Genomic DNA, 25623 nt, shown 5'->3' with positions numbered 1-25623 from the left:
GTATATTTTACTGTCAAATATTCAGGGCCAGGAGCCCTGAATGGCCGGCACCAAGGAGAATGCGGATCAGGTTTATTATACACTGAAGATGGCCGTCAGGAGATCGCAGCGCAATGCCACCTGCCTTCCCGGCAGGAGCCATCTTTCTTACTACAGCTCCCATCATGGACGGATTGTGGCGCAATGCCACCCGCCTTACCGGCAGGAGCCATCTCTCCTACTACAGCTCCCATCAAGGACAGTGTCTGTTCCATGATGGGAGCTGTAGCAGGAGAGATGGCTCCTGCCGGGGAAGCGTGTGGCATTGTGCCGCGATCCCTGGCCTGCCATCTATATAATAAACCTGATCAGCATGCTAGAACTTTAAAAACCCCACCGGAAGCCCTAAATGCTTACTTGGTGTCTGCCATTCAAGGCTCCCAGTGGGGTATTTGAATATTAATTTTTGACAGTAAAAAATACATAGATGGGAAGCAGTGTAGCTGACATGCCATCCGCTCCCCCGGTTAATACATTTTGATCGCATCGGGTTTCAGAAGTGAAACCCAACGCGATCAATCCCTCAGCCCCTGTACTACTAATACCCCCAACATGGAGCAGACTCTGTTCCATGATGGTAGTACAGTCATTGCCGTAAATGTTGCCACCCCTGAAATTTTTCTAGAAAATTAAGTATTTCTCACAGAAAAGGATTGCAGTAACACATGTTTATTCCCTTTGTGTGTATTGGAACTAAACCAAAAAAGGCAGGAAAAAAAGCAAATGGACATAATGTTACACCAAACTCAAAAAATTTGCTGGACAAAATTATTGCCACTCTTTCAAAATTGGGGAAAAATAAGATTGTTTCAAGCATGTGACACTCCTTTAAACTCACCTGGGGCAAGTAACAGGTGTGGGCAATATAAAAATCACACCTGAAAGCAGATAAAAAGGAGAGAAGTTCACTTAGTCTTTGCATTGTGTGTCACACTAAATATGTACAACAACAGAAAGGGGAGAAGAGAACTGGCTGAGGACTTGAGAACCAAAATTGTGGAAAAATATCAACAATCTCAAGGTTCCAAGTCCTCTTCAGAGATCTAGATTTACCTTTGGCCACAGTGCGCAACATTATCAAGAAGTTTGCAACCCATGGCACTGTAGCTAATCTCCCTGGGCGTGGACGGAAGAGAAAAATTGATGAAAAGGTGTCAACGCAGGATAGTCCGGATGGTGGATAAGCAGCCCCAAACAAGTTCCAAAGATATTCAAGCTGTCCTGCAGGCTAAGGGAGCATCAGTGTCAGCGCAAACTCTCTGTCAACATTTAAAAGACTACATTTTGCCACAATGAACTTGAGTAAGCCAAAATCCTTCTGGGAAAACGTCTTGTGGACAGATGAGACCAAGATAGAGCTTTTTGGTAAAGCACATCATTCTACTGAGAGTAGAATCATTCTACTGAGGAATGAGGCCTACAAAGAAAAGAACACAGTACCTACAGTGAAATATGGTGGAGGTTCAATGATGTTTTGGGGTTGTTTTGCTGCCTCTGGCACTGGGTGCCTTGAATGTGTGCAAGTCATCATGAAATCTAAGGATTACCAACGGATTTTGGGTCACACTGTACAGCCCAGTGTCAGAAAGCTGGGTTTGCATCCGAGATCTTGGGTCTTTCAACAGGACAATGACCCCAAACATATACGTCAAAAAGCACCCAGAAATGGATGAGAACAAAGTACTGGAGAGTTCGGAAGTGGCAGCAATGAGTCCAGATCTAAATCCCATTGAACACCTGTGGAGAGATCTTGAAATTGCTGTTGGGAAAAGGAGCCCTTCCAATAAGAGAGACCTGGAGCAGTTTGTAAGGGAAGAGTGGTCCAACATTCCGGCTGAGAGGTGTAAGAAGCTTATTGATGGTTATAGGAAGCGACTCAGTTATTTTTTCCAAAGGGTGTGCAACCAAATATTAAGTTAAGGGTGCCAATAATTTTGTCCAGACCATTTTTGGAGTTTGCTGTGACATTATGTCCAATTTACTTTTTTTCCTCCCTTTTTGGTTTAGTTCCAATACACACAAAGGGAATAAACATGTGTATAGCAAAGCATGTGTTACTGCAATCCTTTTCTGGGAGAAATACTTCATTTTCTTAAAAAATGTCAGGGGTGCCAACATTTATGGCCATGACTGTAGTAGTACTAGCGCTACAGTAGTCTCTTCAGCTACCAGTAGACTCCCGCAGCTGGCCGCATTCACTCTATGGAAATCCTACATGGAACGTCACATGAATTTTTTGCACAGAATTCCGCCTAAATTTATTGCCCATTCACTTTTAATGGGATTTTGCATGGCCATAACTATTAAGTTAAAAAGACCCATTGAATCTTTAGCAATAGACGTAGACATCATTGAAGAATAGTGTCATTTGCGCTATATATAGTGGAAAGATTTGGGCATAATACTGCAGTTACATGAATTCAGACTTTTTGGGAGGTATTAGGCCTTGTTCACGTTGTCCTCTGTCCAGGGCTTCCATCACAGATTCTGTTGAAGGCTAAAAAAACAGAATCAGACGGTCTAATGCACAATGGATCCCTTTGACTTTAAGGCATCCGCCGGGTTCCATCTGCTGTCAGTTTATTTAGCAGGATTTGAGAGGACATAAAAATACTTGCAGCATTTTCTTGTCTGCTCAGGTCCCTCTGCTTAAATTTAATCTGCAATGGAGCCCGCAGCGGAACCTCTATGGGGCTCTGTTTGGGTCCTTCATCCCAGACTCTGTTCAGCACCACACAACAGTGCCAGAGACTGAGATATACCATTGGCTTTAATGGGGTCTGTCAGGTTACTGTGTGGCATTTGTTAAAGGGTACCTAACATGACCTCATCTGTCCGTAATTGCCCCCCATCCCCCTCTGTCCCTGACTCTTCCTGACTCTAATCCTACCCTTTTTTTTTCTCAAACTCCTTTTCTTACCTGTATGAGTGTCTTCTTTATTGCTCACTTTCATGCTGTTTGTGAGAGAGGAAGGGGGGAGTGGCCCGGAAGGCGTGACATCAGCTGCTGGCTGAGGTAGTGCTGCGGGCATTTCACGGGCTGGCAGAGTGGAGACCCCGCAGCATCAGCAAAGCAGCAATCACAGGCAGCTCCGGGGGTCTCCGGTCAGATGCCTGACAGGCTCCCCGTGATGAGAGTAGCGGGACGGCTTACAGTATAGCGCTGCGGGCGCATAGTAAGTTGTAAGCATCGGGGTGTGGAGGGGGGGTTGTAGCGCTGCGATCCACTCTTCATGCAGGGCAGCGATGCCCTGAGCACAGCTCTCGCTCCCGCTTGTCTGATTGACAGGGGGAAGCTGCGCTGCAGTCTGTGATTTCGGACTCATGCCATGAGTCCAAAATCAATACAAAGCCTTGTGGCCAGGACTGCTAGGGAGACCCCCAACTGGTGAGTTTTTTTACATTGAAAATAAACATAAAAGTAATTACATTTTTTTTTTTAATAACATCCTATTAGAAAGTGTTTCATTTGCATGTCAAGAATAATGAAGATAATGGGCGAACGGTGGGACGGATCAGGGCATGGTAGGCAGCATATTGATCAGCGTCCCCTGCACTACCAGCCAGTACCTCTGGTTAGTGCGTGGGGAGTTTAGTGACAGTTTTCCTGTAAGGGGGTACTCTTGCAAAAAAAAAAAAAGGGGGGTGTTTTGTTTTTTTATATGTCCAGGCTGTCTGTTTAAACGAAAATAAACCTGTACTTACCTTCTCGTTCCCCTGTAGCCTCTATTATAGCAGCATCCGGCATCTGCCGCACTGCACTTCCTGGTTTTGGGATAATTACGTCACATTGCCAATTACTGGCTGCAGCGTTGTCCTACCTAAGCCAGTGATTGGCTAAGCAGCAATGTAAAGTATTTACCACCAGCACTAGGTGTAGCATGGCAGACACTGTGCGCCATGATTAAGAAGGCTACAGGGGAGCAAGTAAGGTAAATAGAGTTTCATTTTATTTAAGCAGGCAGCCTGGGCATATTTAAAAAAACAACACTTTAACGGATACCAGAGGGAAACCCGATGGACCCCGTTGGATGTCTCTGGGATCTCATGGGATACATCAGTGTCCATTGTTCAATGGACTGTCTGCTTCCATTTTGTGGAGCCCTGTAAAGGTTCTACTGTATAAAACGGCGGTCTCTGTCACAGATTCCGTTTAAACAGCAGGACATGATTGGACTAAAAAATGCAGCAAGCAGTGATTTTTTAACACCTAAAGTTCCACAGCATATACACCTTTAATATGCCCCAAATCCTAGCATTGTGCTATTAGTAAACGGACATAGTAATAGTCTAACGTAACTTTATTGGCAGACAGAATACTGTACGTGTTAATACACTATCTTTTTATGTGGTTTTGGATTTGTGCTTTGGGTCGTGGTCGGGCTGAAAGTTGAACTTCCTCTTCATCTTTCTAACGGACGCTTGAATGTTTTGTTCTAAAAATTGGCTGGAATTTGGAACTGTTCATAATTCCTTTCACCCTGACTAAGCCCCTGGTAACAGCTGAAGAAAAACTGCCCCAAAGCATGATGTTGCCACCACCATGTGTCACTGTGGGGATGGTGTTCTTTGGGTGATGTGCAGTGTTGTTTTTGCACCAAACATACCTTTTGGAAATATGGACAAAAATGTTAACCTTGGTTTCATCAGACCATAACACATTTCCCACATGTTTTTGGTGGACTTATTGTTTGTTTTTGCAAACTTCAGTGAGGCATAGATGTGTTTTTTTTTATATGAAAATGCTTCCATCTTGCCACCCTACCCCATAGCCCATTCATATAAAAATATGGGAGATTGTTGTGACATGAAGCACACAGACAGTACTTGCCAGAAATTCCTGCAGTTTCTTTAAAGGAGTACTTCAGGACTGGAAAACCTATCCTCTATCCTTAGAGGATACATTTCAGATTGCGGGGGGGGGGGGGGGGGGGGAGTCGGACCACTGGGACCCCCATGATCTTCCATACTCGGGAAGGGGGCGTGTTTACCACAGCACGAAGCGGTGGCTGACACGCCCCCTTAATAAAACGCTTTGAGAGAGGCGAAGTGCTGCCTTTGGCAATCTCTGGCTCTGTCGTAGCACTGTATTGAGGGGTGCGGTGGTCGACACGATATCTGGTCAGAGAGCTGAGGCCCCATACAGGAGATCGCGGAGGGGGTCTGACCACTGGGACCCCCATGATCTCCTTAGTATAGGGAAAAAGCTTTTCAATCCTGGTCCACTCCTTTTAAAGGACATCTGTAGTGCAATATAACTTATCCCCTATCCAAAGGATAGTTATAGATCGCGGGGGGATCCGAGCGCTGAGGCCTCTCCTGGACAGGGCCGCTGCAGTCTGCAGGAAGTGCAGTGTCGTCCCCAGCAGAAAGCCGCGGCAGACACGCCCACTCCATGTATCTCTATGGGGTACATGGAGGGGGTGTGTCGGTCGCCGCGTCATGCCGGGACGGAATGCCCCCTGAGGAAGCGTTCTTATAGCGAAACGGTCGTTGGGGTTTGTATAGGTACGGTTGGCATTTTCCCACTATGTTAAGTTACATTTCCCTCTTTTGTGCACAGGTCTGCTTTATTTAGCATGTCTTTATTATATTGTTAACTTTGGTTACTATACCGTATTGACTTTATATTTGTGACCTGTTCCTTTTCTTATATATGCCTTGTGGGATAGCCTCCCATCCTGTACGTGTATGCATCTGGTGCTGCTCTTTCCCATTTTCTATGGTCATTTTTATCTATGTATTTTAATATGTGATTAAATAAAGATATATACTTTTTCATATTTATAATAATCTTTGTTGTGGTGCATTTTCTCTATTTTTGGTGTGAGACGGAATGCCCCCTTTCCAGCATAATGCTGCGGCCCCGTCCAGGAGATTGCAGGGGGCCCCATCGCTGGGACCTCCAGCGATCTATAACTTATCCCCTATCCTTCTGGTACTACAGATGTCCTTTAATGTTGCAGTAGGCCTCTTGGAAGCCTCCCCAACCAGTTTTCTTTTAGTCTTTTCATCTTTTAGTCCTTAGTTATGTCTCTGTTGTGCTATATTTTCTCTACTATATGATGACTGACTTCACTGTTTCATGGTATATCTGATGTTTTGGATATTCTTTTGTACCCTTTTCCTAACTATTGGCCCTCATTTACTATTGCAAACCTGACATGTTTTGTCTGGTTGTGTGCCAGATTCTGTTGCATTGTGCCAGAAATTCTGTCTGGGCCAGATTTTGCACCAGAATTGAAAAAACCCGACTAACTCTCCATTTTGCTAAGAAAACCCGAAAAGGGGCGTGGTTGTCTGGAAAAGGGGCGTGGCTGCTGGGAAAAGGGGCGTGTTCCCCTTACATTTTCACAAAAACCCAACATAGTTACTAAGGTTTCCACATAAAATGTGGTGGATTTGAACTGAGGAAAACCCGACAGATCAGAGCTTGTGAAACAAAAAAAAAAGCTAAGTGTAGGGAAAGTAGAAAATGTAGGGAAACCTTAGTAAATACCGTGGAAAATAAATTGTAGGGAATTAAAACCCACAAAGAAACCTACACAACACTCTTAGTAATGTGTGTAGTGACTTCTATTTAACATGAGTTTGAATGTGATTTGTTATTTCTGATCACAGCCACATCACCAGCTATAAGAGGGTGTGCACACGTATGCAACCAGGATATAGGGGGAGATTTATCAAAGCCTGTCCAGGGGGAAAGTTTCCCAGTTGCCTATAGCAACCAATCAGCTTGCTTCTTTCATTTTTAACAAGGCCTCTGCAAAATGAAAGAAGGAATCTGATTGGTTGCTATGGGCAACTGGGCACCTTTTCCTTTGCACAGGTTTTGATAAATCTCCCCCTATATAATGTATTTGTTTTTTCCTTCTCACCTCAAATATTTCAGTTTGTTTTGCATGTGAATTTCTCATGTTATAGGTCACATTAAAGGTGGAAAAGTTCAGACATGATGTATCTTTGTCTTATTCTTTAACATCACAAGAACTAGGCATTTTATCAGGGACTTTGTCACAGGGGCAGATTTATCAAAACCTGTGCAGAGGAAAAGTTGCCCAGTTGCCCATAGCAACCAATCAGATTGCTTCTTTTATTTTTAACAAGGCCTCTGCAAAATGAAAGAAGCGATCTGATTGGTTGCTATGGGCAACTGGGCAAGTTTTCCTCTGCACAGGTTTTGATAAATCTCCCCTTTTATATTCACTTTACACACATTGGGGGGTATTTATCAATATTGCCTGTTGACAGTTTCTTTTTACCCTTTTTGTTTCACTTTGGTTTTCGTGGACATGCGCTAAATTTATAATTTGGAGTAAGTTGTTAGTAATTTTGGCTCAAATGTTGAAATAATCTGTTCACAGCGCCTTTTACACAGAACTTACCACCACAGAGGACGCGTATTTTACCCTGTAGAGCAGCCATTTCGGAGTCCCTCCTGCAGTATATCAGCAAGCGACGTGAGTTATTTTCTTTTGTGGGGTTTATAGCCACCATGTGAAATGGATTTTATTTTCAACTTGGGTAGTTTTTTTTTTTTTTTGTTACTTTAGTGCAGTGGTCTTCAACCTGCGGACCTCCAGATGTTGCAAAACTACAATTCCCAGCATGCTCGGACAGCCGTTGGCTGTCCGGGCATGCTGGGAGTTGTAGTTTTGCACCATCTGGAGGTCCGCAGGTTGGAGACCACTGCTTTAGTGCTTTACCTTTCCTGAACCTGTGTGGCCATGTCCAATGCTGGCTCAATGGAGGGTGAAGGTTCCTCAGAGACAACTATGTCGCAGGATAGTATTGAGCAGCCCTGGAGGCGTCGCTGCTTTCACAAAAAAATGTTTTTAATGTATTTTGACGCCTTTACATTTTCTGACATTGCTAAGTGTGTTTTCCATGTGCAAAATTTCTTGGCGGGGATTTGCACCCAAAATCTGGGATTTGCGCCAAAGATCGATTGGCGCAAATGATGAATTACTGACTAAAGTTAAAATCACACACAGGACCGTGTGATTTTGAGAAAGTTCTAAAAATGACAGTGGAGAAGATGCGCCAAACTTTGGCGCAAAAAGACACTGTGTCAAAGTATTGCGCCAAAGTTAGGTTAAAAAAACCACATATATCCTTTGATAAATACCCCCCATTGTCTCCTGTGGACAACAATATAATTTCTACCAGGCTGTGCTCTATGTACAAGAAAACAGTCTAATACTACCCTCTATAGACAAGAATGGAGGACAACATCCGGTATGAGAAGTAGATTCTATAGAAACCCTGTAACAAAAATATTCCCATTTTAAATTAGCAGACATTCACCTGGTACTTTGACATGTAAGTCCATCAGGGATAACATTAGCCCACTGTAAGTGCTAGAACACCCGAAAAGAGATGTTGTAGATCTGTCACCAGGAAGAGTTACAGATATAGAAACCAATCAGCTATAACATTCAGATAAGAATAAGGGCAATATTAGGTGGCCTGAGCTATACTGTAAATAATTGTAAATCTTGTTGGTCGGCGCTCATTTAGAGAGCCTATTATATGACTTGGTAGTGATGCAGGGAGGGCTGCACAAATGCTAAATCTTTCCTGTGGCCCTTTCCTGTAATCAGCCTTCGGCCTGTTACATAGGAAAATGTGTAACCGGCAATCATTAAAGCATTACTGTCGTTAGATACAATTTTTTCCCCATTTAATACTTCCTTAAAGGGGTATTCCAGGCAAAAACTTTTTTTATATATATCAACTGACTCCGGAAAGTTAAACAGATTTGTAAATTACTTCTATTAAAAAATCTTAATCCTTCCAATAGTTATTAGCGTCTGAAGTTTTCTGTCTAACTGCTCAATGATGATGTCACGTCCCGGGAGCTGTCCAGCTCCTATGGGGATATTTTCCCATCATGCAAGGGATATTCTCCCATCATGCACAGCTCCCGGGACATGACATCATCATTGAGCAGTTAGACAGAAAACTTCAGACGCTAATAACTATTGGAAGGATTAAGATTTTTTAATAGAAGTGATTTACAAATCTGTTTAACTTTCCGTAGCCAGTTGATATATATATATATATATATATATATATATATAAAAAGTTTTTGCCTGGAATACCCCTTTAAAAACAGCATTTTCCTAATATATTTCCTAAAAAAATTTGAGTGCTACAGATGAAAAAAAAAAAAAGGGTTTAAAATAATGGCCACTAGGGGTCCCTGTCTCTTTAATTTTGCCAACAAACTCAGAAAATTCAGCCTTTTTGGTCCTTTTAAAAAAGGACCAAAATATGTGAGGGGAGGGGGAGGTGTGGTTATCTCCATGCTGTTCCTCAGAGCACAGACAAGATCCAGACAGCTGCAGACTTTGAGAACCATCCTCATGCACAGTTACAAGCAATACATGGTGCAAAACTGTTATTTATATGCAAAATTGTTTCTCTTTGGTCATTTCATGAACTTATTTCTTGTGCATTTGCACCATATAGCTTCACATGGCTGCATTACATTTATATAGAGCATCTATTTAGACAGTAAGTTTTGCAAATGTAAAAATGTTTGTGCAGAACTCATGACAGGGTAGAGGGGAGGGGGAAGCAGAGGAGCTGATCATACTCCAGGGGAAACAACCCCAGCCTTTGAGAGGAATTCAGAAGACTAAGAAAGACCATCTGATTTAAAGTGCCCGTAACCACTTTAAATCAGCGGAAGCTGCAGGAGGCACCGACATGCCTATGTACGCCCAGAAGGAGAGGAGCAGAAAGACGCGTGGCCGGACTGGATGGTAATTATACAGCAGCTGCACCTCACCTTTAGTGCTCTTCTGCTATGGCCCGTATGCCCCTGAACGGAGGAGCAGTGGTTAGAGCACCGAAGCAGGATAGTACAAAGACATACTGCCTCCAGCCATATACTGTATATGGCTGCAGGTAGTAAGTCTGGGGGGGTACAAGGGGCCTACAACTATATAAGGGTGACACGAACAAACAGAGTGCAATAAAGCTAGCTATGTATTGGGGGGGGGGGGGGGTAGAGAGAAGAGGATAATGTACCATAACCCACATATTATGCTGGGGACACACTGTTTGGAAAAAAAATGCAAAAAAATGTATTAGGGTAGGATCCCTGTGCTGCCTATGGACTCCAGGAACTAGAATTTTCAGGTAAGTATTTTGTTGGTTCCTGATTGTCCTAAAACAGCACAGTATGGGATCTAAGTAGTAATAATAAGGGTGGGTTAATCAGGTATCTTTCACCTTTTTTTTAGCTTTGTGTCAGCTCTAGCCTGTAGTGCTTGACGAACATAGAAGGATTCTTCTGGTAGCGGAACATAACAAATTTCAGCCCATGAAGCAGATGTGGCTCTAGTTGAGTGTGCCATAAGGCCTGCTGGAGGATATAATCCTTCTTGTGAGTATGCAAATAAAATGGTATTCCTAATCCAATTTGAGATGGTGGACTTCGCCGCCTTTCGGAAAACTGAAGGAATAAATTATCTGCTTTTCTGACCGGCAAGGTTCTTTAGATATGGCACAGTATGGCTCTCCTGACGTCCAGAGAAGGATTTCCTGTTGCATCTGATGAACAAAGTAAAGGTAAAATAATCTCTTGGCTGATGTTCTGGGTACTACTGACTTTTGGAACAAAGGATAGAAGTGTTCTTAAAGGGGTACTTTTTTTTTAAATCAACTGGTGCCAATTTTTTTTACAGATTTGTAAATTACTTAAAAATCTTAATCCTTCCAGTACTTTTCAGCTGCTGTATGCTCCACAGGAAGTTATATAGTTATTTTTTGCCTGGCCACAGTGCTCTCTGCTAACACCTCTGTCTATGTCAGGAAGTGTCCAGAGTAGGAGAGGTTTGCTATGGGGATTTGCTCCTGCTCTGGATAGTTCCTGACACTGACAGAGGTTCAGCAGAGAGCACTGTGGTCAAGCAGAAAAGAACTATAAAAGTGACGGCTGTCACGCACCCTCCCATAGACATGAATGGAGGGGGCATAGCGTGATGGCATGAGGGGGGATGGCTGTGACAGCAAGTCTTGGGAGCAGCGCCCGACACAAAATGCCGGGGGCTGCACCGAGATTGCGGGGGTCCAAGCGGCGGGACCCCTGCAATCAGACATTATATCCCCTATATTTTGGATAGGGGATAATATGTCTAAGGCCAGAATACCCCTTTAAGTGAAGTTCCTGACTGGTTAGCCTTTCTTTAACCTCTAGATGACATATGCCGTACCTGTGCATGTGAAGCAATGCTATTAAACGAAGTCCAGGAGCTGAGGTTGCTTCAGAGAAGGTGAGTGAATGCTGCGATCAGCAACCGCCACTCACCGTCAATGACTGACATCACCCATCATACATTTAAGAGGTTTCTGACAGGAGCAACATCAGCAAGCCAGTTGGCACCTCACAATGTGACTGCAAGGGGAAAATCAGTTTCCATGGCTAGCCACTTGGCGATCTTCTACTACGAGAGTGTGCCATAGGCAGACTTTGCTAGTAGAGATTCTACTAGTAGAGCGCCAATATAAAGCAAAGTATTTGGCAGATCAAAGTAAGATTAAAATTGCTGAAAGGACTTAAATTCCCCATCAGGTCACAACTGGCCCAACTGAACAACACCCCTATGGTCCCAGAATGTAGTCCGCCAATGAAGAGAATTTAGAAAGGGCCAGGTAACACCACAGTGGCATAAAGGAAAGACATCCCTCCGCTCTCCGCATAGACTTGGCTTTACTGCATACTTTACACACTAAAAGAGTAATCAGAGGCCTCGTGAGAGAGCCAATTTAAAAAATGTTCCCCGATGTTTAGAGTAAAATAAGCGACCAGTAGGTCCCTACTCATAAGATCCACCCACTCCCTCAGTTGCTCCATTTAAGAGGCCAGGAAGTGAAGGAAAGGGTTAAGTAGATACAACCCTGTGACCCACCGCCGTCTTACCCCTTTGCAGAGTTGCAGACTTTCCAGCCCCAAATTCGAGGCATCTCACCTCTCCCACACTAGTTGTTGAAAATAACGCTGTATCTTAGTGAAGTGAGAATTCTCAACCCAGACAGGGGAATTCTGCAAGATGTATAAAAGCTGGGGTTTGAGCACTATTTTAGTCAAGTTAGCCAGTCTCACCTCTTGAGAAAGACAATTTACATTACATGGACACATACTCCTGAACTGCCGGGGGTAACCTGGATACCTAGATATTTGAAGGTATAAACCACCTGTATCTGGAATTCCTGCACATGTAGTAATGGAGGCAGAGGGTCCAGGGACATAAGGTCAGATTGGTCCCAATTGATAAGCAAGCCAGCGTAGTCGGGGAACAGGAAGATGTTGTGTCCATTGATGGTGAGATATGGGGCATGCTTGGCCCTTCGTAACCGGATATGTTGGTCCCTGTAGTGGAGGTTCTTTATAAGAACTGCACACAGGGGCTACCTGGAGGAAGGGGCTGAGTAGGCACTCGGTGAGCCTAATAAGTTGGACCCCTCAACATTCTCCAAACCTCCCACCAGACGCACATTGTTCTATTGAAGGCGGTTCTCAAGATCATACAGTTTTAGCTGAACTTCCTCCAATTTACGCTGATGTTTCTGCACTTTTCTCCATAGGGGTGCCACAACATCCTCTTAATCCCCAACTCTCTCCTCTAGGGCAGTAGTACACTCAGAAATCTTCTTAAGGTTTTGGTAGGGAATATTTAAATCTTCTCTAATAAGTAGGCTCAGGAGGAGTCTCATCAGTAGAGATTGTGGCTGTCCAAGAGAGGGGCAGTGGCATGCTCCCATAATGTAGACTCCATGGGGGAAATTTATCAAAACCTTTCCAGAGGAAAAGTTGCTGAGTTGCCCATAGCAACCAATCAGATTGCTTCTTTCATTTTTCAGAGGCATGTTCAAAAATAAAAATAAAAACTATCTGATTGGTTGCTATGGGCAACTTAGCAAATTTTCCTCTGGAAAGAGTAGGGAGGACAGAAAGGCTGCATTGTGCACAGATTTAGAGCCACTTTTATAGGCTGTGTCAGAACCATCATCCCTACCAAACCTGCTCAGTATAGCCTCAAAGTCCTTCTGGTGATCCATGAACTGTAGCACATGGGCAGGAGTGGCTGGCGGGGCATCCTTGCGGCCCTCTTTATCCTGTCCTTTAGACTCCTTCCCTCCTTGCGGTCCATGGTGAGGGACAGGGAGACCTGCAACTGAACACTGCAAGAGGAGTATACACAACACCAGTCACTTTGTAGAAGCTCACAGCAGGAGAAGTATACAGAGCAATCTACAGGGTGGGCCATTTATACACTTTAATAAAATGGGAATGGTTGGTGATATTAACTTCCTGTTTGTGGCACATTAGTATATGTGAGGGGGGAAACTTTTCAAGATGGGTGATGACCATGGCGGCCATTTTGAAGTTGGCCATTTTGAATCCAACTTTTGTTTTTTCAATAGGAAGATGGTCATGTGACATATCAAACTTATTAGGAATTTCACAAGAAAAACAATGATGGGCTTGGTTTTAACGTAACTTTATTCTTTCATGAGTTATTTACAAGTTTATGACCACTTATAAAATGTGTTCAATGTGCTGCCCATTGTGTTGGATTGTCAATGCAACCCTCTTCTCCCACTCTTCACACACTGATAGCAACACCGCAGGAGAAATGCTAGCACAGGCTTCCGGTATCCGTAGTTTCAGGTGCTGCAGAATGGGCAAAACAAAAATTGGAACAGGACCCTCAGTTTACGCAGAAGATTTTGTTCAGTGATGAGGCAAACTTTTATGTGAACAGTCTTGGAGGGATCTATCCAATGTGAGTTAGTGTCAGACCAATAGCGGTGGTTTTGTTTGTTAACTTCACCATTCACATAAAAGTTTGCCTCATCACTGAACAAAATCTTCTGCGTAAACTGTCTATAAGGTGTTTTTATCTATTCCCAGTGAATATTAGAAAGGCCGCCAAAAAGTCAAAGGGACATGGAGCTCTGACAAAAGCTACAGTCACTTTGTCCTAGTGATTGGTGTGGGTCACAGCACACAGACTCCAATGATGAGATCTGTGAAACTGGTTGTATGCCTATGGTCTCTCATGCTCCAGCTGCACCTTATTCTCAGATTGTGTTCTGTGCCCTTTAGCTGTTCCCATTTGTCACGTCAGTATCACATTATTATCAGTACTTTCTATATTTCATATTATTAGATGTCTGAAAGAATGAGAATACCCGATAAAACGTAGAAACAGAGCTCCAGCACAAAGCGATTGTACATTTCTTAATCCAGAAGTACATTTTAGGCTACTTTTGCTTTCCTAATGTACAGAACAAATAGAAACACTATAACAGAAAATTGCTGCATACCTGTGGGAAATCTTATTCACCACACAATTAGAAAAATCTTTACATCTTTGTCCCGAAATGTCATTTTGAAGAAACAAACAAAAGAACTCAAACTTGTCAATGCACGTGTTCTGAATAACTAACTATAGGTGTCCTCTAAGACAGTGGCAGGAATTTATCTTGGTTTCTGTAGGTGCACGTTTTCTCACACCATTAATTTTTTTTTAACCCATTTGCGCCTTTACAAGGGTACTCCACCCCTAGACATCTTATCCCCTATCCAAAGCATCCCCGTGGGATGGGAAGCCCCGGGATCTTTCCTGCAGCACCCCCTGTCATCTGGTGCAAGGAGCAAGCTTCGCTCCGTGCCTGATGAATGATGATGCAGGGGCCGGAGGATCGTGACGTCATGTCGTGACACCCTGATGACATCACACACCGCCCCTTAATGCAAGTCTATTGAAGGACATCACACCCCTCCCATAGACTTGCATTGAGGGGGCAGGGTGTGACGTCATGAGGGAAGGGACCGTGACGTCATGATACTCCGGCCCCTGTAAAGGCTGTCCGTGCATGCTGGGAGTTGTAGTTTTACAACAGCTGGAGACACACTATTTGAAAAACACTACTCTAAGAGAATGTCACCAACTATGCAACTCATTTGTTCTGTCTATGCTTTGCTTTACATTTTATTCCTATGATTTTTTTTTTCTCTTCTTAAAAATAGTAGTTTTTATTTAACATTTTCAGTATATTTGTCACACAGAAAGTAAATTGCGGGGGTCAAAAAGAGAATAAACATGAATGTAAAAATAAAGTCAATCTGTTATCATGTGTGTTTCCTAACCCCTTTAAAACTGGGCCTTACATGGCCAAGCCCCATTTTACAAATCTGACAACATGTGTGGCAATAACTTTGGGATGTTTTTACTTATCCGAGTGATTCCGAGACAGTTTATTCCTGACACACTGTACTTTATGTTAGTCTTAAAGGGAAAACATTTTTTTTTTAAATCATCTGGTGCAAGAAAGTTAAATAGATCTGTAAATTACTTCTATTAAATTTTTTTAATCCTTCCAGTACTTATCAGCTGCTTTTATGATCCAGAGGAAGTTCTTTTCTTTTGAATTTCTTTTCTGTTTGCGGTCACTAAAATGGATGATCGGATCGCCCGCAGGGCTGCCGCAGCGATCCGATCATCCAGCACGGCAGACGGAGGTCCCCTCACCTGGCTCCGCTGCCTTCCGGGAGTCTTCTGCTCTGATCTGCCTTTCCGCAGACCAGAGCAGAAGATGACCGATAACCCTGATCAGTGCTATGTCCTATACATAGCACTGAACAGGATTAGCAATCGAATGATTGCTATAAAAAGTCCCCTATGGGGACTATTAAAGTGTAAAAATAAAAGTAAAAAAAGTGTGAAAAAAACCCTCCCCCAATAAAAACTTAAATTGTCCCATTTTCCCTATTTCACTCCCAAAAAGTGTTAAAAAATATTTTATATACATATTTGGAATTGCCGCGTGCGTAAATATCTGAACTATTAAAATAAAATGTTAATGATACCGTACGGTGAACGGCGTGAACGTAAAAATATAAAAAAAAAGTCCAAAATAGATGCTTTTTTATAACATTTTATTCCCCAATTTTTTTTATAAAAAACGGATAAAAAATTTTATATAAGCAAATGTGGTATTAATAAAAAGTATAGATCATGGCGCAAAAAATGAGCCCTCATACTGCCGCTTATACGGAAAAATGAAAAAGTTATAGGTCTTCAAAATAGGGGGATTTTAAACGTACTAATTTGGTTAAAAAGTTTGCGTTTTATTTTAAGCGCAACAGTAATAGATAAGTATGTTATCATGGGTATCATTTTAATCGTATTGACCCAAAGAATAAAGAACACATTTATACCGTATGTCATGTACGGCTTAGAAAGAAAACCGCAATTTTGCTAATTTTGGAAGGTTTTGTTTTCAATTCTACCACACAAATAGTATTTTTTTGGTTGCGCCATACATTTTATGGTTAAGTGAGTGATGGCATTACAACGGACAACTGGTCGCGCAAAAAACAAGCCCTCATACTAGTCTGTGGATGAAAATATAAAAGAGTTATGATTTTTTGAAGGCGAGGAGGAAAAAACGAAAACGTAAAAATGTAATTGTCTGCGTCCTTAAGGCCCAGATGGGCTGCGTCCTTAAGAGGTTAAGGACCCAGGGTTTTTCCGTTTTTACATTTTTGTTTTTTCCTCCTTACTTTTAAAAAATCATAACTCTTTAAATTTTGCACCAAAAAATCCATATGATGGCTTATTTTTTGAGCCACCAATTCTACTTTGTAATGACATCAATCATTTTACACAAAAATCTACGGCGAAATGAGAAAAAAAAATCATTATGAGACAAAATTGAAAAAAACCCCCACCATTTTGTAACTTTTGGGGGCTTCCGTTTCTACACAGTAAATTTTTCGGTAAAAATGACACCTTATCTTTATTCTGTAGGTCCATACGATTAAAATGATACCCTACTTATATAGGTTTGATTTTGTCGTACTTCTGGAAAAAATCATAACTACATGCAGGAAAATGTATACGTTTAAAATTGTCATGTTCTGACCCTTATAACTTTTTTATTTTTCCGCGTACGGTATGAGGGCTCAATTTTTGCGCCGTGATCTGAAGTTTTTAGCAGTACCATTTTTGCATTGATAGCACTTATTGATCGCTTTTTATTTATTTTTTTATGATATAAAAAGTGACCAAAAATGCACTATGTTGGACTTTGGAATTTTTTTGCGCGTACGCCATTGACCATGCGGTTTAATTAACAATATATTTTTATAATTCAGACATTTCCGTACGCGGCGATACCACATATGTTTATTTTTATTTACACAGTTTTTTTGGGGGGTAAAGGGGGGTGATTCAAACTTTTAATAGGGGAGGTGTTAAATGATCTTTATTCATTCTTTTTTTTTTTTGCAGTGTTATAGCTCCCATAGGGGGCTATAACACTGCACACACTGATCTTTTACATTGATCAGTGGTTTCTCATAAGAAACCACTGATCGATGATTCTGCCGCTTGACTGCTCATGCCTGGATCTCAGGCACTGAGCAGTCATTCGGTGATCAGACAGCGAGGAGGCAGGTAGGGATCCTCCAGCTGTCTTGTAAGCTGTTCGGGATGCCGCGATTTCGCCACGGCGATCCTGAACAGCTCCCTGAGCTAACCGGCATGGTTTCACTTTCACTTTAGACGCAGCGTTCAACTATGAACGCCGCATCTAAAGGGTTAATAGCGCGCAGCACCAAGGGTCCCGGCCGTTGTTAGAGGCCGGGCCCGACCCTCTATGATCGGGAGCGGACTCATGACGTACGCGTACGTCATGGGTCCTTAAGAGTTTAAAGAGTACCGGTCATCAAACCATATTTTCTAAACTAACTCAGATTATATTGCCTAACTACTCCTAACACCCCTCCTGCCCTTAATTTTTATTCCCGAGCTTTAAAAAGCTCTGTATCATGCCTTTCCACTTGCTCACATTGTGTTAGCTCCCGGCAGGAGAAAGTGGGCATTCCCCAGCAGGCGCAACGTCACTGAAGCCTGTGAGTGCTGTGCCTCGCCATGCCCCTCACACACTTCTTGAATTTGGTCTCCTGCCAGGCCGGGAGAAGACCAAACTAACTGTTTGACTTGTGCAGGGAACAGAACAGAGCCACCTAGTGATCGTTTTTTTTCAATCATATTAAAAACATATTAAGGTTGAAAATTTTAACAGCAAGAAAATAGCAAAGTGTCTTATAATAACATAAAGAACAATATATTTAAAGTTTAGTTTGGTGACTGGTACTCTTTAAATTATGGTCAGTATATTCAGTGTTTTTTTGTGGAAAAGGATAGTTATAAATTAGTTACTAAAGGGGTTATCTAATGAATTTTTTTTAATACTGTGCCCAGCCTGCCTATTAAAAGAATAAAAACATTAATACACATAGAAGATAGATCTACTAAATGAGAAAGCTGATTTGGGTAAATACACAGACAACCACACACCTTTTGATCTCCCTCTAATGCTCTACTACTGGTGGTGCTAAATCCAAGTAGAAACCTAGTAAATGTAAAGTCTGATATGAAGAGTATGCAGAAGGCACTCACCCGTAGAGAAATATATATTTTTTTTTTACTGAATACATAGTTGGAGGATGGATACAATACAAAGCTGGTGGACAGACTGTTTCGCCAACCTGCGCTACCTCATGGCCTCGGTGGTCAATAAGTAAGCGCAGATGGGCAAAAGGGTCTGTTGACTAACATTGTATCGTATCCATGATCGAACTGTATTTAGTAAAAGTTTTTATTATCCTACTGTGGTAGTGCCATCTGATTACTCTTTATATCAGATAAAAACTTTAACTCAACTTCCTTTCTCCCTCGTAGCCTCCAGTATCAGGGCGCTCTGTCTAAGGCCTGTGACACTGAGTTCCCTGAAGCTGGGAATCAAAGTGTCTGCACCCTGGGGAACTGATAGTGTTGCTCGCCCATTACTGGCTGAGGCGGGACACAGCTGCGTTCAGTGATTGGGTGAGCATCACTGTGACATACTGGCATACAGGCTGGGCAAACTACTTCAACCTCTACTTGCAGAATGACTGCGTGCTAGGGGACTATAAAGCGAGCTCAGCTTTCTTCATAGCAGGTAAGTACCAGCTGCTATTAGCAGTCAGGACTCAATGCTAATGATGGATAATACCAAATATGGATTTTTTATGCAGAAAATGGGGAATGTGCACTTTTATTTAATTGTTTAAATGAGCACTGTCAGATCCCAAAAAACTTTTATATGTTGTTACTGATGATAATTAAAGCAGTATTCCAGCGCAAAATAATGTATCCCCTATCCAAAGGATAGGGGATGAATATAGATCACAGGGGGTCCGAGCGCCCCCTCGATGTATCTCTATGGGGTACATGGAGGGGGCGTGTCGGCCGCCGCGTCAAGCGGGGACGGAACGCCCCCTTTCCAGCATTCTGCTGCGGCCCCGTGCTGAAGATCCCGGGGGCCCCAGCGCTCGGACCCCCCGCGATCTATAACTTATCCCCTATCCTTCGGATAGGGGATAAGTTATATTGCACTACAGATCTCCTTTAAAGACTTTTTGTAATATGGTTGTTTAAAAATGTTTGAAAATTTAGCATGTAAGGTGTTGATAGGGAATAGAGGGAGCCCTCTGATTACCGCCTAAATCCTGTGGTCCCCATTGACTGTGGGATTTAAGCAGTTAAACAGCTCGGATTTGAGAAAGCCTTTGGTCCAGGCCATTGCATCCGGAAGCTGACCCCCTATTGCACCTGGGTCCCCCCGTCCCCCCCTCAGTTGCAACTATGAACTCTATTAAATCTTTTACAGGAATTGTCTGACGATGGAACCAGGAAGTGAGGTGGAACCAGGAAGTGATCAGTAGGGAGATAAAGTAGATCTGGATGGTCAATAGGACAGGCACCAAGCCCAATTTCAGCCCAGAGGTAATGGATGGGAGGTTGGATGCAACATATTTAGCTTGGTGTTCCCATCTGGAATGGCATGTGGGATAAACATAACTATCCTAAGATAAAAATACAACAGGTATAATATAAGTGCAGACTAGAAGGACCATGTGCTGTCAATCTTTTCTGTTACTATGTCTATTTAAATAGAGATGCAAGTATTAACAGAGCCCACTGGTATTATATTTGTCCCATATGGTGCTATAATATAACCTTTGGCTGCTTTCAGATTTTCCAACCACCACCGGCTGCCAGAAAAGCAAGAAGTAACAAGGTGGGACAATCCCTTTAACCCCTTAATGACATAGCCTATTTTGGCCTTAAAGGGGTACTCCACCACTAGACATTTTATCCCCTATCCATAGGATTGGGGATAAGATTTCTGATGGCGGGGGGGTCAGGCCACTGGGACCCCCCGCGATCTTCAGGCTGGCACCACAGCATTCTGAACATGGAAGCATGGAGCTTAAAGCCACATAACTCTATGCCCACTCCATTCATGTCTATGGGAGGGGGCGTGACATGGTGTGACATCACAAACACTGAAGCGCCAAGCCTCTGTGTTCAGAATGCTGTGGTGTTGGCCCAGAAATCGAGGGGAGTCCCAGCATCTGGGCTCCCCCGCGATCAGACATCTTATCCCCTATCCTTTGGCATATGGGAGTATAGGGGAAGAAGGCAGGGAAGCTCTCTATGATGACCTTTGTCCCCAAAGTTGGCTATTTACATATTAGCAACAGACGCTAATACCGGGTCTATTTTCAGAAACCAGGACTGGGGTCAAAAATAGGGTTAGACATTTTAGACTAAGCAGCCTACTTTGGCCTTCTTGACGGCTACATGCACAGCGATCTGGTCCTGTGCTGTCTTCATCCACACTTCCATATATATATGTACAGAAGGCACAGCTCTCCAATATGCCATAAAATCCAAAGTGTGATTTATTCAACTCAAGTCATAGCAGCAACAATTCAATTCTTAATTAGAATTGTTTTCAAGCTTGAAAATTATTCTACTGGAAATTTGAAACATTGACAAAAATCACACTTTGGATTATATGGCACATTGGAGAGCTGTGCCTTCTGTACACACACACATATATATATATATATATATATATATATATATATATATATATATAGAAGTGTAGACGAGGACAACACAGGACAAGACCGCTGTGCATGTAGCCGTCAAGAAGGCCAATCCAGAATATCGAACTTAAAGCAAGTCCAAGTCACAGCATCAAGTGAAAGACCCCAGTTCAAAATGCAAAAAGCTGTAAAATGAATTGGTTTCCCAATCCGCAACGTTTCGGCTATGTGCTAGATGAAGGCTAGGACATAGCTGAATGGTCACAGATTGAGAAACCATTACATTTTACAGCTTTAGATAAAGATAGATCTTGATCGGATCTGGGATGCTTGCACCAACTGACATTTTATTGGTGAAGTAGTGCTGCATTATATATATATACAGTGGGCAAAAAAGTATTTAGTCAGCCACCAATTGTGCAAGTTCTCCCACTTAAAAAGATGAGAGAGGCCTGTAATTTTCATCATAGGTATACCTCAACTATGAGAGACATAATGAGAAAAAAAATCCATAAAATCACATTGGCTGATTTTTTAAGAATTTATTTGCAAATTATGGTAGAAAATAAGTATTTGGTCAATAAGAAAAGTTCATCTCAATACTTTGTTATATACCATTTGTTGGTCAAATGTTTTCTGTAAGTCTTCACAAGGTTTTCACACACTGTTGCTGGTATTTTGGTCCATTCCTCCATGCAAATCTCCTCTAGAGCAGTGATGTTTTGGGGCTGACGCTGGGCAACACGGACTTTGAACTCCCTCCAAAGGTTTTCTATGGGGTTGAGATCTGAAGACTGGCTTGGCCACTCCAGGACCTTGAAATGCTTCTTGTGAAGCCACTCCTTTGCTGCCCGGGCGGTGTGTCATTGTCATGCTGAAAGACCCAGCCATCAGTGGTCTTGTATGTCTCCCATTTTCTAATAATTGCTCCCACAGTGGATTTCTTCACACTAAGGTGCTTGCCTATTGCAGATTAAGTCTTCCTAGCCTGGTGCAGGTTTACAATTTTGTTTATGGTGTCCTTCGACAGCTCTTTGGTCTTGGCTATAGTGGAGTTTGAAGTGTGACTGTTTGAGGTTGTGGAGTGGTGTCTTTTATTCTGATAACAAGTTCAAACAGGTGCCATTAATACAGGTAATGAGTGGAGGAGGCCCTTAAAAAAGAAGTTACAGGTCTGTGAGAGTCAGAAATCTTGCTTGTTTGTAGGTGACCAAATACTTATTTCCCACCATAATATGCAAATACATTCTTTAAAAATCAGACAATGTGATTTTATGGATTTTTTTTCTGGCTGTGAGAGCCAGAAATCTTGCTTGTTTGTAGGTGACCAAATACTTATTTTCCACCATAATTTTGCAAATAAATAAGCCAAGAACTATTGAATTGGATTTTTATGTTAGCTAAGGTGGTAGTCCTGAGAGGGCTATTTTGCAATAGTGGTCTCAATGTAACGGTCTCAATGTAACTGAATGGGAGAGGTTAGTTAAAAAAATTCAGAAGTATGAGGAATGGAGAGCTGGCAGGTCTAGGAAAAGATTGAATAATTTCAGATTGATCGGGATCCCTTCTGGCAGGGGTGGGAGTAGAGGGTCAGGGGATATGGGAATGTACTGTTTGAGGATTGTGGTATGTATGTGTATTTATATGTTTAATTGATGCAATAAAAATTTGCAAATAAATTCTTTAAAAATCAGACAATGTGATTTTATGGATTTTTTTTTCTCATTATGTCTCTCATAGTTGAGGTATACCTACGAAGAAAATTAGAGGCCTCTCTCCTCTTTTTAAGTGGGAGAAATTGCATAACGGTGGCTGAATAAATACTTTTTTGCCCCACTGTGTGTAAGATATATATATATATATATATATATATATTGTGATACTGTGGCAAGGAAAGGGTGTATTTCCTTGGCTCACCCTGGAGAAACCTCCACTTGTGGCCTAATGAATGAGGCAGCAGAGAGGGGAGGTGTTTATAAGGAAGAGATTCAGTGTAATCTATGCTCTCCCTAGGAAACAGCAGGCTGGCTGTAAGGGGGAGACACGGGCCCTGTTGAGGAAAAACACAGCCGGAGCTGTGAGTGGTCCAAGAAGTGGTGTGAACTGTGAGTAGAAGGTTGAAGGAGGCACACGTTTAACTGGCTGAGGGTAGCTCACCAGGTAGTAGTCAGGGCATGCTGATATGTGTAGTCAGTGACCAGACGGTCTAGGATTTTATTTTGTTCCTGCGTTATGTTTGTTTTTTCCTGCAACCTGTCTAAATAAGGCTGGCAAGATGCCAGACTTGCATGATTAACCATTGTCTGCCGATTTATTGAGAGGAAACATGTCCTGTGGCAGTGTCCAGGACGATCCCAGAGCTATTCCCAAGGAGGAATCATTACAGTTGGTGAAGGATGCGGGCATCACTTTGCTAAGGACAACCAACGGACGAGTTGCAGTTGAGCTGTTGCTAGGAGCAACCCCCTGCATGTTGCAAGTCGGATGAGCCCAGCTGAGGTTTACAAGTACAGGACTGAACCTGTGGTAGAAAGTTGCTAGGGGCAACTGATCGCGTCAAGAAAATGGGTCGACATCGGAAGGCCGTTGCTGGAAGCAACTGACGTGGGCCACAACCGGTAGTCGCCAAGATGGAAAAGAGGACCTGTGAGTTATTCGTGAGTGGAATCCCACAGCTGGTGGACTTGAATTATTACCAGACTGTTTCTCCTATTATGCCAGTTATAATTCCCTTTGTGAAGTCCCGACCGGAGCCCGGGAAGACTATTCAAATTGACTTTGAAACATGTTTTGGGGCAGTGAGCCATATGATGGAGGTATGTGCAGAACTTACAGTTGAAAATGTACTGGGCAAAGACTTTCTGTATTTCTGGCAGTTGTGGGATGCCGAAAGTGCACCAGAGAATCTGCACACAAAGGTTCCGGAGTTAGTGAAGACTGGGGTGTATCTACTGGACTGTGTGAATGGTGCTGTAAATTGTGAACACATGCAGGCTGATAATGTTTTTGTTGGAAAACTTGTGCTGATGTCTTCGGATGTACTACTGTTGCCACCTCTGACAGGACAAAAGAAAACCTGTGTGAGCTGGCAAAAGATGATGGCTTTGTTAGAACCTAGATGTATAATACGTCTGGTAAAGACCAGCTGCAGAAAGCCAGACCCCATGATAGTGCCTATGCAGGCCGGTATTTGGGGTTATAAAACGGTTAATGGCTGTATTTCTACTCCCTATGGTACTATAAGTCACGAGGTTGCAATAGAGCCCTCCTTGGAGTATGATGTAGTACTGGGGAAGGATTTTCCTTTTTTTCAACAGTTGTGGGAAGATTGTCATGTGACTAGAGCAGGAACACCTGATAGGCTCACAACACTTGACTTGCACCACATAGTAGTGGAAAGTTACTCAGCAGAGGCTGAGGACGGGGAGTGTCAGCAGACCTTAGGTATAAGTCAGTTGGGAGTGTGCCAGACCACTAGGGGGCTGAAGAACAGTCCGCGAGTCAAGTTAAAGAGGTGACTGGAAAATAAGCTATGGAGATGTCTGTGGAAAAACCAAAACTATGGAAGAAAGTACAGGTGGAGCTAGGTGCTGCGCTTACAGTCACAGACAGAGTCCTAAGTGAAGGAGATGTGGCGTCTGGACTAGAGGTCGTAACCAGGAAGGTCAAACCACTGGATCAGATGTTATTGCAGACCTAGGAGCCCTAGTCGTACTGTGTCAAGGCAAAAGAAAAGTCTGCCAAGGAGCAGAGAGACAGTTCAGAGAAACTGTTCGGGAACCACCCCGAGACCCAAATGGCCATGACCCTGGAAAAGGGGGAGACCACCTATAGATGGAGAAGAGTCAGGTCAAGTGACAAGAAAATGTCAAGAACATGTCTCAAGGATCTACAGCGACAGCGAGTAGACTGCTGTGAGTAAGAAGTCATGGAAACAACGAGCTGGCCTTGGGAAATAACTGGAGCGGATCCAGAATCTGGAAGAAACCCTGCAGATGGTTTCTGCGAAACTGACTGAAAAAGAAGAAGAGGTACAGCGTTTGACAGAGGAGACTTTAAGAAAGAGCAGGAAGCAAAGCTTTGGCTGGAAAAAGTAATTGTGCACCACAAGAGTGAGGTTGTGGCTCTGCAGGATGAACTGTCCCGCTCCCAGGGTCTGGTGGCCAGCAAGAAGAGTGAAGTGGAGAGTCTGGCCAAGCAGATCTCCTTCCAGGTGGAAGAAGTGAGTGTTCTGCATGGTGCATATCAGGCTCTAAGAAGTGTCCACAGGGCTAGGCTGGTAGCCATGGAAGAACTGGAAAGAGAGCAAGTGATGATGGCTCATAAAGTGCAGAGCCTGGAAGCGCAGAATGAAACGTGCAGTAGGTCCCACGCAGCTGTCTTGGATTTGCTAGGAATGCAACTCTACGAACAAGAGGCTCTGCTAGCGGACAGTGAGCAGTTGAGATAATAATGGCTATCTCTGGAAGGTACTGTCAGGGACTTGACAGAGTTGCTGCACAGTGAGAGGATGAACTCGGCTAAGCTCAAGAGTGAGCAGCAGAAATATTAAAGATGGAAGAGGACATGAAGGTCCTAAAAGAGAGCGGAGACGAAGTGGAGACCAAGCTATTGTG

General features: G+C 42.9%; 1 protein-coding gene across 3 annotated transcripts in view; it reads left to right on the top strand.

The window, feature by feature from the left end:
- Nucleotides 1-7385: 7385 nt before the first annotated feature.
- The window catches only part of ZMAT3 (zinc finger matrin-type 3), a 96209-nt gene continuing 77971 nt past the window's right edge, over nt 7386-25623 (top strand). The window contains exons 1-3 of one of the 3 annotated variants that reach the window (XM_056565229.1): nt 7386-7499; nt 10293-10435; nt 10542-10620. The gene's annotated coding sequence lies outside the window, so the exon portion shown is untranslated. Of the gene's footprint in view, nt 7500-10292; nt 10621-19779; nt 19896-25623 lie in introns of those variants that run through there. The other 2 variants (XM_056565227.1, XM_056565226.1) reach the window with 2 other exon arrangements.

This window comes from Hyla sarda, chromosome 3 (genome assembly GCF_029499605.1).
Source record: "Hyla sarda isolate aHylSar1 chromosome 3, aHylSar1.hap1, whole genome shotgun sequence".
Lineage (NCBI taxonomy): Eukaryota > Metazoa > Chordata > Amphibia > Anura > Hylidae > Hyla > Hyla sarda.
Note: the sequence above shows the minus strand (reverse complement) of the source record. Positions and strands in the feature narration are given on the sequence as shown.